Here is a 15,770-nt window from a genome sequence, read left to right as displayed (position 1 = left end):
CCCAGAGGTCCCACCCCCTGCTCCGCCTTTTCCCCCATGCCCCACCCTCTGCTCCACCTCTTCCCTCCCCCCCCAGGCTCTGCCCCTGCTCAGCCTCTTCCCTGGTCAAAAAAACTGGACATCAGGGCTTGTCAAATGGCCCCTGGACACACAAGCTGAAATCTGGACTATCTGGGTGAAAACCAGATGGGTGGCAACCCTAGGACCAGCTAAATACCTCAGATAGATAGAAATTGACCAGACAAGGTGGTTGTGCACCTTCTGCAGGATCAGGAAATGGGAGATCTTGGTGAGGAGTCTGCAGGGGCTACTGAGCTGGGAATCACAGGGCTGCAGATCCCACCTAGGCGCCTTGAAACTGGCCCTCCTCCTTTGGTTTAGCTCTTCCCGGACGGGTTTGCCCTCTGGTTTCTAATGCAGATTCCTTGGTCTCAGCACTTAAGGCCTTGAAGCTTCATATTAAATTGCATCGATTTCCCAAGCTGAGAGCAGGAAGCTTATTTTTAAGGGCAATTAAGCAGCCATAGATGAAGCGCCCCTTCCTTGCGAGGAGCGATCTCCCTGCGGGATGGCGTAGCCGCTGTCAGCTGCTGCCAGGAAAACTGGAATGGGTGGCAATGAACTGAGGTGTTTGCAACAAGCTGTGCGGGTTGGAGACGGGACTGGGAGAGAGAATGTGTCAGACCCATGGCCTGAAGCCCTAAAGAGCAGGGCGCTCACGAGGGACGCCTGATGGTGAACAAGGAGAAGAGTGGCCCAGAACTGCTTGACAACTCCAGATGGAGAGGGGAGAGCTCTGTGTTGCCATATATTGGCAAGCAAGGGGAAATGACTGACTGGGCCAGGCCTCATTTGCATTTCACTTATCTGACAATTTGGGGCATTTTGGTTAAAATACAGTTAGGTTTTGAGTTTTGAGGGCAATAAAACATGATTATCCCAGATGAGAAGTAAAAGGGCAAGAGAAATGCATCAAATATGCCTGGGGTGAGGGGGGTCACCGTGACAGAGATCATAGTTAGACCCAGTTGGATAAGAGAACCGGGGCACAGGGCTAAAGACAGAAAAAACAACGAATTTCTATTTTTTGCTGATTGTGCTTTTCTGGTGGTAATGACTGTGGTTAGGGCTGTGCGCACTAGTGGTTCATCTCCAAAAAATCTTTTTGGTGCAGGAATCTTTGAGGGAGCAGGTGGTGCTGAATCAAGTGGTGGTGCGGCGCTTGCTAAGGCTGAAGATACAGAGAACAGCAGCCACCAAGGACGCAGGTCTCCTTATCCAGCAATTTAAAGTTAAAATCGCTTCGACTGGGTTAGGTAGCAGAGCCCTACCCAGGTGTGGCTGGCGATGGATCTTCAGAATTCTAGTTTCCACCAATCCAGGACAACAAACCGTGAGTGGGGAAGCCGGGGGGGGGGGGGGGAAGGAGAGGAGGGAAGCAGTTAGACTGTATTAGTGACTGGAGACAGCAAGAGGAGGACTGAGGTTGGGAATATTAAGAGAGGCTTACCGAATAGATATTGATGATGTGTTAATTGCTGGCTTTCCAAAGTTTATTCTGTTTTTCCCCCATTCCTTCCCTTCCTCCCCACATAAGCTGTCGTTGTTTAAAATCCCTGGTCTCAATGCTATCAAGGGGGCATATATAGTTTCCCGGGGTTCTGGGTGGGAGTCAAGCTGGTGAGGTTTCAGTTTTCAGATGGAACTCCTAGAAAATTGAACCTGGCCCTTTTTCCTGCTGACAACACCTGGTAGGAGAGTACCCGCAGCCATGCTGAATGGGATATTAACAGGTGTGGGGAGCACATCTCTCTCTCTCTCTCTCTCTGCAAAGGCTTCTGAGGTAGGAACACAGCAGAACCAGGGAAGGGGAGCCCAGGGCAGGTGAGCCAAAGTGAGATCAGTTTCTAGGGGAGGCCGAACACGAAGCAGCAAGGCTCTCATTCTGTGCAGGGGCGGACTGGCAGCTCTGTAGGATGTCCGCAGGGGCAAAGGCAGGTGCTGTCTGGACTCTGGAGCAGGTGAGAGAGGCACCGGCCAGGGAACGTGCAGGGCTCCGAGTCTACGATGGGCAACGAGCTGGCTTTTGTGACCCATGAAGCTGAGCAGAGAATCTAGTTGCTGGGGTCACAGCCATTTGTGACACAGACCGTCATATATGTAACATGGTGCTTTCAGTCTGTGAATATTGATGGGGGTGCAAAAGAGGAGTGCCCCGAGAATAACCATGCTGCAGCCCCCCACATCAAAAAGCTAGCCCTGGCACAGCAATCAATGACTTTCACGGGGGGCGGCACAGAACTTGGGCTGAGTTCTGCCTCTGGGTGCTTGCCTGCATTGGGCTCTTTAGCCAGCTGCTATGGAGCCCTCTGTCAGAGTTGGGGGAGGAGAGTGGGTTCTGCTTTCAAAGTCCTTATTTTAGGAAAATAAGTTGAAAGGGAAAATGGTGATGGTGTCGGGAGGGTGGGGGGTGTCAGAGGGGAGCTGAGGATGGGGGAGGCACGGAAGCTGGTTGAAGGACAGCTGACGTTTTGGACTGCAAGCACACAACGGTGGGAGCAGAGGGTAGCTGCTGGGGCTCAGGCATTGTGACTCGGACCACAGAGCTCCCACCACGCCCGGAGGTACCCGAAAAGCTCGGTTGACTGGTGGACGGTCTCCGGAGGTCAAAGGAAACTAGGCTGCAGGCCATCAATTCCAGCGGCACCTCCGGCCTCACACACAGTACGTGCCATTGCCAGGGCTGGATTAAGGCATAGACAACCTGGGCGCGTGTCGAGGGCCCAGGTGGTGGTGGTGGTGGGGGGGGAAGCTGAGCTCCAGTTGGTCTGCGTCGTGTACGGGAGCAGGACCTGCCCAACAGCAGCAGCGAGGAGCAATGGTATGGCTGCCCCACTCGGGTTTGTGATGGCCGAGGCTGCGGATCCAAACCAGAGCGGGAAGTGGGGTGGCTGGTCCCACTGCTGCCATGGGGCTGGCTCTTGCACCAGGGTTAACCACCCGGGGGCCTGCCTGGCCTTGCCCCACTTCCTGCAGCCAGTGTCCCCTCTGCTCTGCCTGTGGGACTCGCTCAGTGATTGCCTGCTATGGGTAGGTGAGTGTCTGCACGGGGGAGCTGTCTGGGAGAGGGCTGCGGGGGGAGCGCTGGGTGGCTTTGCCTGGTGTGAGATAACAAAGTGTCTGTATGGATGCCATGCTAAGTTACAGCAAGAGCACTTTGGTTGTGCGCAATGAGGGTGCCCCCAAATGTGCAGGACGGAGCTGTTAATGATGCGAGGTGCAGCTGCCCAAGATTCCTGCCTCCTCTCCCTTTAATTAAATGGGCCAAAGTTGCCATAAAGCTCTCGGTGTCTCTGTTCCCTGGTGACAGAATTGGCTCCCACTGAGGCCTGGTTGTTTTCTTTGCTTTAGCCTCAGGTAGTGGTCACAGCGGCAGAGCTACCAGCGCAGCTCCAGGTAACGGCTGGGTTGTAAGGAGACGGCTCTTACGTTAATTACACCAACGTAATTAAGAGATCACCAGATGGAGAAAAGGCCAAACCGGAGGGGTTCAGCCAACTCCTAAATTACTGAGCTTGAGCTACAACAGAGAGGCTGGTGCCGGCGCCCCTCTGTGCTCTTCGTCAGGCCTCGTGCACCTGCTACGAGACCTTTATCCGCTGCAGTCACGCGAAGTGTGTCTAGACACGTGCACACAAGTGCATGTTGGCACCGGCGTACCATCCCAAAGGCGCACACGGGCGTGCAAACTCGGGTGCAGACCGTCATGCAGTGCACATGTGTATACACCCCAGATGTGTGCTTGCTGACACTGGTGCTCCATCACAACAGCGGGGACCCGTGTTCCCAGTGACACACAACTGTAGCGAGCGCACGTGAATGCAGCGTGACACCAAGATGTGCACGCGCACACACACACATGCATCCTGTCACGTGAGCACATGGCGGGCACCCCGGTGTGATGAGCCACATGCACACCCATGTACGCAATGACACATGTTGGTGTACGTGCATGTGGCTACTTGTGAGTGGGCTCCAAGGTGTAGCTGAAGAGGATTTACAGGGTGGGGGAGGGAATTGAGGTAATGCAGTCTGATGCTTTTTAAAACCTCAGCACAAATTGTGGCGTGACAAATGCTGTGGGTTGCTGTTTTGCTTTTCCAATCTGCTTCATTCAGCCCTAAGAAACCCCTCATGAAACAGGCTTCCCAGAGGGGCTGGAAGCAAAGCCGAACAAGGGGAAAATGTAGCTAGCAGACTGTTTTATCACCCCTAGCATGCTGCTAACTGATATTTAATGATCTTGGCTACTCTTGTTAATAGAATTCCAAGGACCTTGAGTTGTGTTTAAGACAAAGGTAGCAGATGTATTAGGGTCGGGTCATTATTGAACCACTGGTTTTGTGCGTGCATATAAAACATCACAGTCTCAGGCTGCCTTGTTACTGCATTTTGGGTGCTCCATCTGGACCTTCTGATGCTGGGGGTGGGAGGTAAGGTGCCACGCAACATGAGGGTGCATGCTACCCCAGTCCTCCAAAATGACGGAGCGTGGTCTTGCGGTTTAAAGCAGGGGACTGGGAGTCAGGACTGCTGCGTTCTCTCTTCCGTTGACTCGTTTTGTGACTTTAGCCAAATAACGCCATCTCTCCGTGCCTCAGTTTCCCCACCTGGGGCATCGACCTATCTTTTGGGTGAGAGGTACTGTGGAAATGTGGCCATAGCAGTTATGGAAATACCCAGGATATGGTAACAAATTCCTGACTGTGCCGGTTACTGTACATACACCGGACTTCCCAGCAGAGATAGAAAGGGGGTAGCTCCAGCTAGGCCAGGTCCCTCGAGCTAAAGAAATCTGTTAGGTGTTACAGTAGAATCAGTCCTGTGACCCACAGGTGGAGTAGTTCTGAACCCAACCAGGAGAGGGCAGCGGTGTCAGCCACACCAGCCATGCTGCTAACGCCAGCTGTGATGTCGTCTGTCACCCATATTCGTGGCTCGTCTCCTTGGAGGTACTGAAGTCACCTTTTTAGAAGGAAGAGCGCTGCGGCTGCAGCCAAGCTGTTCTCTGAACAGCGCTACTGCTCTCCCTGGGGCTGATTTGAAGAGGGTTCCATTGTTTTAACAATAATTTTCTGTTTGCGCTTCTACTCAGCCTGTCAGCAGAGGCTCTCCAAACACTTTGCAGGCATTAATGAAGCCTCTGAAACACCCCTGTGAAGTTGGCTAAGTATTATAGACATGCAAGAGAGTCAGAGGGGCTTACCCAAGCTCACACAGCTAGATGGTAACAGAACTGGGGAGAGGACCCAGGTATCCTGATCCCCCCCGCTGTACCCCACAGACCACACTCCCTTCCTGCTCCCCTGAAAAAGGCCGCTGAATTTGGTGCCAGGAGAAAGTCGTCGTTATTTTACGCTCTCGCAATGGAGCGTAGCAATTTCCTGATTGATTTTTTGGTGCAGGTAGGGCTGAGGTTTTTATATACGCGTCGGTGTGATGAGGCCAGCTCCTCTGCCATGCTCCTAGCCCACTCGGTCTGCACTGCTACTCTGAGGTCTCCAAGCCATCTGGGCAGGGCAGATGGAGCGGGGCAGGGAGTGGCAGCCAGGGGGACTGGCAGCTGTTACAGCTTTAGGCCCTGTGCACTGCAGAGCAGGTTAGTAGAATCCAGGACTTGGCAGGTGCAGCTCGTTGGCTCTGGGGGAATTGGGAGGGGCGGGGGATGCCTGCCCCAGTAGTGCTGGCATCTGACACATCAGCCCTCCCCACCAGTGGTGCCTGTAGCCACCTGTGCAAAGCCAGAAGGCATGGCGATGGGGGACATGGCGGGAGAGTCCTTCTGGCCCACTGCAGAGGTTTGGCTGATGCTCTGAAGCATGTGATCCGGCCACGTGTGTGAGCCGGATCCTGCTCCCAGGGACCAAACTCCCGTTGGCTTCAGCCGGGGCCCTGCCATGCCCAACTGATGATGGAATGATCCAGTGCCATTTCCAACGCATTCCCTTGGAGTGGGATCCTTGGGGGCTTATTCCTTGGCTCTTGGGATGTGGAGGGAAGGTGGGCACGTTCCCCTTTTGCAGCTGACTGATGGGGCTGGAGGAGGGACCCTGGGACTGCCCCTTGTATACCGGCAGCAGGGACTAAGACAATCTGACAGTGAACTAGGGTACTCGGGGCCTGCCACATCCCCCTGGGGGAAACCCCAGTCTATCCCTGACCCACCTCTGTGCTGGGAAAGGTGCTCTTTCCTGTCTCCCTTTCCCCAGCATCCCTGGTCACATCTTTATCTGTCCTGGTTCCCTTTCTCCATAGACCAGGCCAGAGGAGGGCGAGGGAAGAGTCAAGCCATATTCACCTGAGGAATGCTTGAAATCTGCTCTTAAGGAGCTTGTGATCTGCCAAAGTAATTAGTCTTTAGTTTGGCATATGCCATAAATAGTTAATGGAGTGGGTACCCATCAGAGGGCCCCGGAGCCTCCATTGCTGTGCTGACAAACAAATGAATATTCTTCTGGAGGGGAGGCAGAGCACATGAAAGCAGCAGAGTGACAGGGGTTAGTCTCTGTGTCACGGCACGGAAAAGGGCAGAGGCAGGGAGTGGGGGAGGGATCCCTGCACGTGTCTCCCCCCCTCCCCCCGCGAATGACTGCTGAGGATTTTCACTTTTGGCTTCAATGCCATTCACTCCTTTCCCCTTTCTGAGCATGTGCATGAGTGGCGAGTGTGCAAATGTAGATGGGATCATGCCCCTGGCACGTTTGCATGAGTGGTGAGTGTACAAATGGTAGGTTCATGCCCCCACAGTCTCTGACGCATGGGCCCTAGACACTGTACATTGAGTGGAAAACAGGCCAAGAAGGGATGAGTGTCCATCCACCACCCCAGATTCCTGGAATGGTGGGTGGGAGCCTTTTGTTTGCCACATGGTGCCAGGTGTGGGCTGGGGGGAAAGAAAATCGATGGCCAGAATGCCAAGGCATGGCAGAGCCCTCCGGCTACAGCCAAGGCTGGGCTTCTCAATTGGTGAGCACCCCTGGAGAAGCCCTGAGATTTCAGAGGTCCCCTGGGCCATCCTTGTTGGCTCTGAGCCCCTGGCCCCTCAACTAGGCCCAACCGTGTGTGTGTGTGTGTGTGGCTGTGAAGTTTTACCAGAGCCCGACTATGGCGGGGTTGTCATGGGCCAGGCAATGGCGTAACACTGGAAAGGGGTGACCAGAGGCAATCTTGGGGGCAGGGGCTGAGGCAGGGGCTGGAGATGCAGGAATGCAGATGGGCACATGAGCCCATCCCCAGTTGCCCCATCCCTGCCCAGGCATGTGAGCCTGTCCCCCTTTGCACCCTCCCTACCCAGAGATCCGTGCTTTCTCTCCTGGCCCCTCCTTTTGCTCCCGTCTTGGGGAGTATTTGAAGGCTGGCAGCACCTAGGAAACAAATGGTGAATAACAGGCCTATCGACTGTTCCCAAGATCTACGAGACAGCCGCTTTATTAAAGCGAAGCCCGGTGATGGATCCTCCTTGCCTCGCACCGGGCTTGGCCCTGCCACTGCCAGAGCCAGCAATCGCTCTGCTGGATGCACTTAACAGCCTTCCCCTCCCCTCTGCTGCGTGGGGATTGCTGTTCAATGATTTGTCTATATTTTTGGTCAGGTGCCGCCGAGTTGTTTACCTGCGCACGCTGCTGTCTATGCATTCTTTATAACCGAGCAGTCAAATTCCTGCTGCCAGGGATTCGGCTCCCGTGGCTAAGAGGGGCGTCCACAGGCCTCGTCGCTGGGCAGAAGGGAGACTCGAGGGCAGCTGGGGGATGCCTGGCATGGAGAAAAGGGAAAGCAAGGTGGGAGATGGGTACAAATTGCTTAAAACAGGGCAGTCACAGCGCAAGGCTGGGGTTTTTCCACCTCTAAGGCAAACCAACCCAGCCAGACAGAGAGGACTTTGGTTCTACCCCACTGGCTAACCACAAGTCACACAAGCAATTCCCTTAGGCCCTCCAGTTTCCCAGTGTCACCACCAGTGCCACTTGTTATGGGGACAGATGGTTATGAAAACCAATACCCCAGTACAAGGAAAAAAAAATGGTTCTCCTGTGGAAAAGCAGGGACTTGAGCCCAGGTCTCCCAAGTCGTTTAACCACTGGGCTGTCCTTCCTCTCAGCAGTGCTTTCCCTTCGCCAGCTGTGAAACGAATGGGGGCAGGGGGTGTCTCTGCAGAGCTGGTTGAAATTTTTCAACCCCTCCACTGACAGAGGCAATTTCCCATGCATGATTTTGCATAGGAAGGATGAACAAGCGTGGCCTCATGGTTAAATGCCAGGACTCTTGGGCTCCCTTCCGAGCTCTGCAACTGACTCTCTGCGTGGCCTGTGTCACTTCCCCTGTCTGTGACCTGTAAAATGGGGATCCGAAGGGGTGGCCTGGGCCTTAGTTTTCTCGGCAGTGACAGACCCTGGGCTGTGGAGGAACATGGGAGTGGGTTGGCATTGCCTTTGGGCAGCGTGCCTGAGAAGGAGGCACTCTCTGCTGAGCACGGCGCTCACGCCGTCTCCGACCCCTGCAAATTCCTCCCCGGCTAACGCCCTCCTCTGAGCTGCGCAGTGAGCCCCAGCAACATACGGGGCCTGATCAATGGCATCGAGATGAGCAAGTGGCATATTGAGCCGAACACATCAGCTCGCCCCTGCCCCATCTCCTCTAAGAGCGCAGCCAACGAGGTTAAACTAATGAAAACAAATGACCTGGTTTCACTCTGCAAAGCTCCCGAGGGCAGGGCGCTGCGCGAATCACTCCTGGCTTCTCTCTCTGGGGTCGGGATGGTGGTTGAATGGGTAGGTGTGAAGAAGGGGGCAGAACACAGCAGCCTCAGGTTACTCAGTGGGGGCAGAAGCAGCTGATGTTAAATGGGCAGGTGCCTGCTGGTTTTCACCCCACACACACCTTTCAATGGCTGGCTCTTGGATTTGCACAGGAGCCTCCAATTCAGTAGGAAGTTGGCTCCTAACTCCCTTAGGCACCTTTGAAACCCCTAGCCTTGTATTTTAGGTTAAGGGAAATCAACAACAAGAAAGAACAGAAGTCAGGTCTCCAGGTGTGAGGATCCACAGGTCTTGAACTCAGCTCTGCGGGTGGCCTTCACATCCTGGCTGCCATCCGGCAGCTTGTTTGTAACTGGTGGGTGGAGTGGCTAAGGGACCCTAGTCCCACCCGAGGAGTCCTGACTGGAGGAGCACCCAGCCCCACTCATTGGTCCGGCCGCACTATTTAAGTCAGGAGGCGGAAGTTCTTCATGCCACTGGGTGCATTTCTGGCTGGCTGTAACATTGGACCATGCCTTCTCTCCTGACTCCGAGCTCTGCTTTTCTGACTTGTCCCTGTTTCCATTTCTCTGGCTTGCTCCTGATCGCTGGCTCTGGTTTCTGATCCCAGGTCTGGCTCTGACCCTTGGCTTAACTCCTGTCTCCGGTTATGACCCTTGGCCAACTCCTGCTCTGACCACTAGGTCTGACCACCCTAGCCCTGGTCCTGACACCAGGAGAAAGCACAGCGTGTGCCGCTGCTCCTCTGTAACAGGCTGCAGCCGCTGTGAGACCAAAAGAGCAGCTGTCTCTGCAGACTGCCGGAGTTCTTGGAAATTTAAAGGTACAGTGCACAAGAAATAAACTGGTTTCAGAGTAGCAGCCGTGTTAGTCTGTATTCGCAAAAAGAAAAGTAGTACTTGTGGCACCTTAGAGACTAACACATTTATTAGAGCATAAGCTTTCGTGAGCTACAGCTCACTTCATCGGATGCATTTGATGAAGTGAGCTGTAGCTCACGAAAGCTTATGCTCTAATAAATTTGTTAGTCTCTAAGGTGCCACAAGTCCTCCTTTTCTTTTTAAGAAATAAACTGTCACCATTTCATAGCTAACGAGGGCCCAGCATCAGTGACAGCTTGAGCTTGCTTTGTGCTCAGTTCCCCTTTCTTAAGTGTGTGGGTGAGGATGAGCTGAGAAAAAGGAGCCAGCTGTCAGGTAGCCCCAGGGGGAGGACTTGGGTGCAGCAGGCAAAGGGTTAAGATAACTGCCATTTTTATCCATGGACACTGCAGTTTTTACCAGCCTTCAGCTGGGTATCATGTGGCGTGAACAGGAGACTAAGAGTCAGAACCCATGGGTTCTATTCCTGGCTTTGAAAGAGGATGGTTTTTTAGTGGTGAGTGCAGGTAACTAGGAGCTAGGACTTCTGGGTTCCATTCCCAGCCTTTGCCACTGACTGATCTTGGTTAAATCACTTCACCCCTGTGCCTCGATTCTCCTGTCTGTTTAAATGATTGTGCGACTTCACTAATTCCTGGCGGTGCTTTGAGCACTGTGGTGATCTCTGTTGTTCACCCGACGACTGGCGAGGCAACCCCTCCCTGGGTGTGCTGCGTGGGTGGGTATTTATAAACTGAATCTCTGGGACGTATTCATGCAGTCGTGTTTGTTTGTTTAAAATATCTGGCAGCCAGTGAGCCAGCAGAGGAATGCAAAATCGTGTGTGCAGTGGATTCCTGCTGGATGGCACAGCCACTGCAGCAACAGCTCGCCAATTAAATATCCATCAATAACAAGGACAACAAATGCATGGATCTCTAGCACTCCACATGAAAAGCTAATAATACATCCAGTACCTTCAGCAATAGAGGCAAATTAAGAGCAACAGTCAGTGTAACACAGCAAATGGAGGAGTGAGCAATTAACAGCCATAAAAAGATGAAGAGAAACAATTAGGAGGGGGTTTCAGAGTAGCAGCCGTGTTAGTCTGTATTCGCAAAAAAGAACACGAGGACTTGTGGCACCTTAGAGACTAACACATTTATTTGAGCATAAGCTTTTGTGAGCTACAGCTCACTTCATCGGATGCATTAGGAGGGGGGTATGTGTAGAGAGAGACACATGCCTATATACATTTTAAAAAAAAAATCACCAGGCTGTCGGCGCAGATGTGCTGCATATAACATCTCAAATCCCCCAGAGCAGAGGGAGCGTGAATCACCAATGGGTTATATTATATTTTGCCCTTCCCCAGTAGCAAAGATCTCCGGGCATGTTAACAATACAAGAATCTGGGGACAGATTCTCTCTGAGGCCGGTCAGGATTTTATCCCCACTTTACGGATGGGGAAACTGAGGCAAAGAATGGGGAGGCGACCGGAGTCCTGGCACCCTGCCTCCTGCTCTAAGCAGAACTGTGCACTTGCTTCCCCCCAAATGCGTGCTGGGAGTAGGCTCGGGAAACTGGGCAGTTTCCCTACCTTACTGCCCTGCCAATGTGCCTCGACCCTGGCTGGAGAGCGAAGGAGCTTCAGCCTCCAGGACATATTTAGACCTTAGGGTCTCCGTGGGAACAGCCAACGTGGGGTCAAGGGACATGACAGCGGCCTTTTTGCGATGTGGACACTGACCCCTGGGAACAGCCCTCAGCTGCAAACTGCCTTGGTGTGCCTGTAGTAAACCCCCAGGGGGCCTGGGCTCGGTGGGACTCCTCGAAGGAGCTGAGTGGGAAAAGCAGTGTCTGTGCAGGATATGCAGAAGGGAGTGCTCTCTCCAGCTGGTGATCTAGTGGAAGTCGACTCCAAAGTCCCTGGCTTACCCGAGTGCTCCAAGCCCAGCTTTCCTGGCTTAATCTCCTTGGCACAGGATCAGCTCAGAGGTTCTGGCATGTAAAGCTCAGGGTGGTGTCAGAGGTCTCAGTCCCCTTGGCAGTTCCTCGGGCACTTGCTGCTAGCTCCCTCCTGTGCTCTTCTACGGCGCCTCGGGCACCTCTCTACATTCGCTCCGAGATGGCGTCAGAGCTCGGTTACAGCCATGCAAATTGAGAAGCTGTGCGATCTGGTGGCTGAGACGCTGGCTTGGGGGCTAGGAGAAACTGCTGGATTGCTAATCTGCTGTGTCACTTCCTTGGCCGTTTCCCTTCCGACCTTGTGTCCTGTCTGTTTAGATCAGTGGTTCTCAACCTATTGACCATGGTGGGGGGCGTAAGCAGCTCTCTGTGTTATGTGGGCTGCATCCACACAATATATATACTACCTGTATGGCCCTGAAGCTATCGCACAGGCTGCAGCTGTGTGCTGATTGGACTGCAACCAGCCCGCGGGTTGAGAACCACTGGTTTAGATTGTGGTCCCTTCGGGGCAGGCGCTGTCTCTGTGTGTATGTATAGTGCCCAGCACAATGGGGCCCCGACCCAGCTGTGGCCTCTAGGTACTTCTGTAATTAAACCCCAAATGATCCAGGGAAGTACTCTGGACTGGGGCCAGGGTGAGCAGAATCTGGCCCGCGCTCCTCGCTAGGGCGAGAGACGCCAGCTGATGTGCAAGAAGCTCCGTCTCCTGGGACGCTGGGAGGTCTCCTGCTGCCTCCCTTCTCTGTCGTGATTCATTCTATTGGGGGCCATTCAATTATTTTGCTGTTTCAGGCCGCAGTCAAGAAACTGTGAAGCTATCCGAGGGAATGACCTTTTCCACCGGCCTGCTGGCGGGGAGGAAAACTGCACCATCGCGCTCTTAAATATCAGTTCAGGACCCTGCGGCCTCACCTGCAAAATACCTACCTTAGGAAGGAAAGCAAATCACTGGCTGCCTGACCTGGGAGATCAGCGCTGAGCCGCAGAGGAGCGGGGGACATGTCTCCTCTCTAATATCTCCTGCTGCTGTGAGACTGCACTGAATTCTGTTCTCAGGCAAAGTTTAACTCCGTGGGCGCGCGCTCCCTGGCTGTGTGCGGCACAGAGAGAATTCCTGCCACGACGCGCGCTCCCAGCGGCCTCAATCTTTTAAAGAGTGGTTGAAAGTGTTCGAGGGAGTTTCCAGGGGCAGTTGGAGAACCCCCTCATTTTTAGTGGCGGTGTGTTGGCGGCGGTGGTGGTGGTGGGGTGTTGCTTTGTTGGTTTTGTTTTTGTTTTTAACGCAGACCCTTTTTCCCAGGTGGTTGACAGGCATACGAGTTAGACGTGTTAAAAGCCCAAAACAAAAAAACACCTGCGCCCACCACCAACCTCTCCCCACCAAACATGAGGAGCTTTTGAAGTGTCTGAATGAAACCTGGTGGACTTGCGTGGTTCTTGTGATGTCAAAAACCATTAGTGCTCCAGGCTTTCAGTGTCTTCCTGAAAAAAGAAAAGGAGTACTTGTGGCACCTTAGAGACTAACAAATTTATTAGAGCATAAGCTTTCGTGAGCTACAGCTCACTTCAGCTTATGCTCTAATAAATTTGTTAGTCTCTAAGGTGCCACAAGTACTCCTTTTTCTTTTTGTGAATACAGACTAACACGGCTGCTACTCTGAAACCTATAATTTCATAGAATATCAGGGTTGGAAGGGACCTCAGGAAGTCTAGTCCAACCCCTGCTCAAAGCAGGACCAATCCCCAACTAAATCATTGCAGCCAGGGCTTTGTCAAGCCTGACCTTAAAAACTTCAAAGGAAGGAGATTCCACCACCTCCCTAGCTCTGGACTGTGCCTGTGGATACATAACAAAGCTCTCCATCCCTCTCTATGCATGGTCCCTCACCCTGGGACTTCCCCCACTGGCAGCCTGCTCTCTGTTTGGTTTGGGGGGTGGACGGCACGGGGTATGTGTGGCTGTGCACTGTCACCGAGCAGAGGACGTGACATGCTTTTAAATTGGGGAGCTGGTGGCAGCTGGTTCGTTAGAAGCTGTATTCCCTCTGGCAGTGGGTTTTTCTGCGTGTTAAATAAATAAATAAATAAAGCCAAGAGAGAGAGAGAAATGGATTTTTGTCTTGCTGCATTAACCTAAAAAAAAATAAAAATAAAATGAAGGTGGGGGGGGAGAGAGAGGAAAATCTTGGATTGGTCTTTAGATCTTTAAAGTCGCTGGGCCAGATTGATTGCTGGTGTCACTCCATTGATTTTCAGTGGTTCTGCCCCCACTTAACGAGGTTAGCCCGCTGTCTGGACCCAAGGATTTAATGTTCTCTCTCCTCTTTGATGTGCATAATGCTGTGATGGGTCTCCCGGCCCCAAGCCATAAACACAAGGGTTTTGTGGCGTTCTGTCTAAATGGGCTCTCTGACTCCCCTGCATTGGCTGGAAGGTTCTCAGAACAATCCTTAATCATTTGAATTTATACAGAGCCCACTTTGTGCGAGGACCTCTGTGCACATGGCCAAGGGGTTTAGGGATCATGCCCTTTAAAAAAGCTGGGGAACCTAAGACACATAGAGGGAAAGGGACTTGCCCAAGGTCTTGCAGTGAGTCAGCAGCAGAGCCAGGTTTAGGGGATGATCACAGCTGCTGTGGTATCTCTCGCTCTCTCACGCACGCGTGCGTGCGCAATCTCTCTCAGGTTCACCAGGGCCCAAACATGGCTTGGTCTAGCACAGCTAGACATGGAAGTCCAAAGTCAGCCTTAGATAAGCTATTGGAGTTTCACTGAAGTTTTCTACTTTTCCCCCTGAAGCCAACATGCTGACATCCCAGTCCAGCATTGCTGATCTCGGGCTGTATCCTATGTGCTTTCCTGGAGTGTTGAGGGCCAGGAGGAGACTGGTTTAGGAGAGTTTACTGTTCTTTTTGCCACTCACCCTGGTTCCAAGATGTCTGTTCCGGTACGTCAACACTGCAAAAAAACACCCTGCAGCAGCAAGTTTCAGAGCTCAGGTCACCTGACTTGGGCTAATGCTACAGGGCCAAAGAGAGCAGTGTAGACATTCACACTCAGGCTCAGAGACCCGGTGAGGGGCAGGGGTCTCAGAGCTTGGGATCCAACCCAAGAGCCCCACCCCACACTGGGTCTCTGAGCCCAGGTTCAAGCCTGGGTGGAAATGTTTACACTGATATTTTGGGGATATTCTGGGATACCTGAAAGAGGAAGTTGCTTGCATGTTGTTTGTGTCCACCTCTCTCCAAGGACTGCTGTACAGAGTGGAAATAACTGAGTTACACAGAGCGAATATTCAGACTGCGTCACTGAATTCTCCACTAACAGGCAGCCGACCCCAACACCTGCAGCCACTCAGCCGAGGGGGTGGCAGTGCCTTGCTGCCTCACTGGGTGTCCGGAGAACGAGCGCATGTTGTCAAAGCCTAGAATGGAAGGTTCTCAAGGGATCCAAGACACTTCTATCCTCATTCTCTCTCTAAACTGGTGTAATTTCAGCATTGCACTAAGGGTGCCCCAGCTTCCTCTTTGCCATGAACTGGCATAATCCAGGCATTAACAAGATGGACTATATTGGCATAAGTCGGACACACTCTGATACCCACCAGTTGTCTCTTCTCCTGTTACCAGGATTTATTCCAATGGAACAGGAAACCGGAGGGAGAGATAAATTAGAATTATTTTTAATAAAATGGAGATCATTTTTAATCACATTTAAGTTATTTTTCTTTAGCCAGCTTGTGTAGTGTAGATTTCCCTGAAAAATGGGGAACTTTCATCTCTCGATGCTCAGAAATTAATTCTGCCCTGACAGCCAGGGTGCTTAATGTAGATAATAACTATTAGTTCTACACGAGACAGCATATTCTATTTTGCAGGGCTGGGGCTTTCATTTTTCTCTCTGGATTATGTTAAATCCTTGGACAGGCAGTGGAGCCCTTCAGAGGAGGGGGCTAAGGAAAGGGGTGTGGGGAAGGAAATATAAATTATTAACCAATATAGATGTTTCCAAGTTGGTTGGGTGAATTATCCATCCATCCATCTCCACATACATACAACTCCTCTGTCTGCTTATGTCTTCAGTGTACATACCCATCCATCTGTGTGTCACTCTCGATAGTT

At 52.4% G+C, this 15,770-nt stretch overlaps 1 long non-coding RNA gene across 3 annotated transcripts in view; it reads left to right on the top strand.

Annotated features, from left to right (window-relative positions):
• LOC119845351 overlaps window positions 1–15,349 on the top strand; it is a 56,267-nt gene extending 40,918 nt beyond the window's left edge. For all 3 annotated transcript variants that reach the window (XR_006278217.1, XR_005289574.2, XR_005289573.2), the window contains exons 2-3: window positions 1,175–1,393; window positions 14,899–15,349. This is a non-coding gene — a long non-coding RNA (uncharacterized LOC119845351). The remainder of the gene's footprint in view (window positions 1–1,174; window positions 1,394–14,898) is intronic.
• Window positions 15,350–15,770: the final 421 nt, after the last annotated feature.

The sequence above is a fragment of the Dermochelys coriacea genome, chromosome 19 (assembly GCF_009764565.3).
Source record: "Dermochelys coriacea isolate rDerCor1 chromosome 19, rDerCor1.pri.v4, whole genome shotgun sequence".
Lineage (NCBI taxonomy): Eukaryota > Metazoa > Chordata > Testudines > Dermochelyidae > Dermochelys > Dermochelys coriacea.
This window is presented reverse-complemented; position numbering and strand designations above follow the sequence as displayed.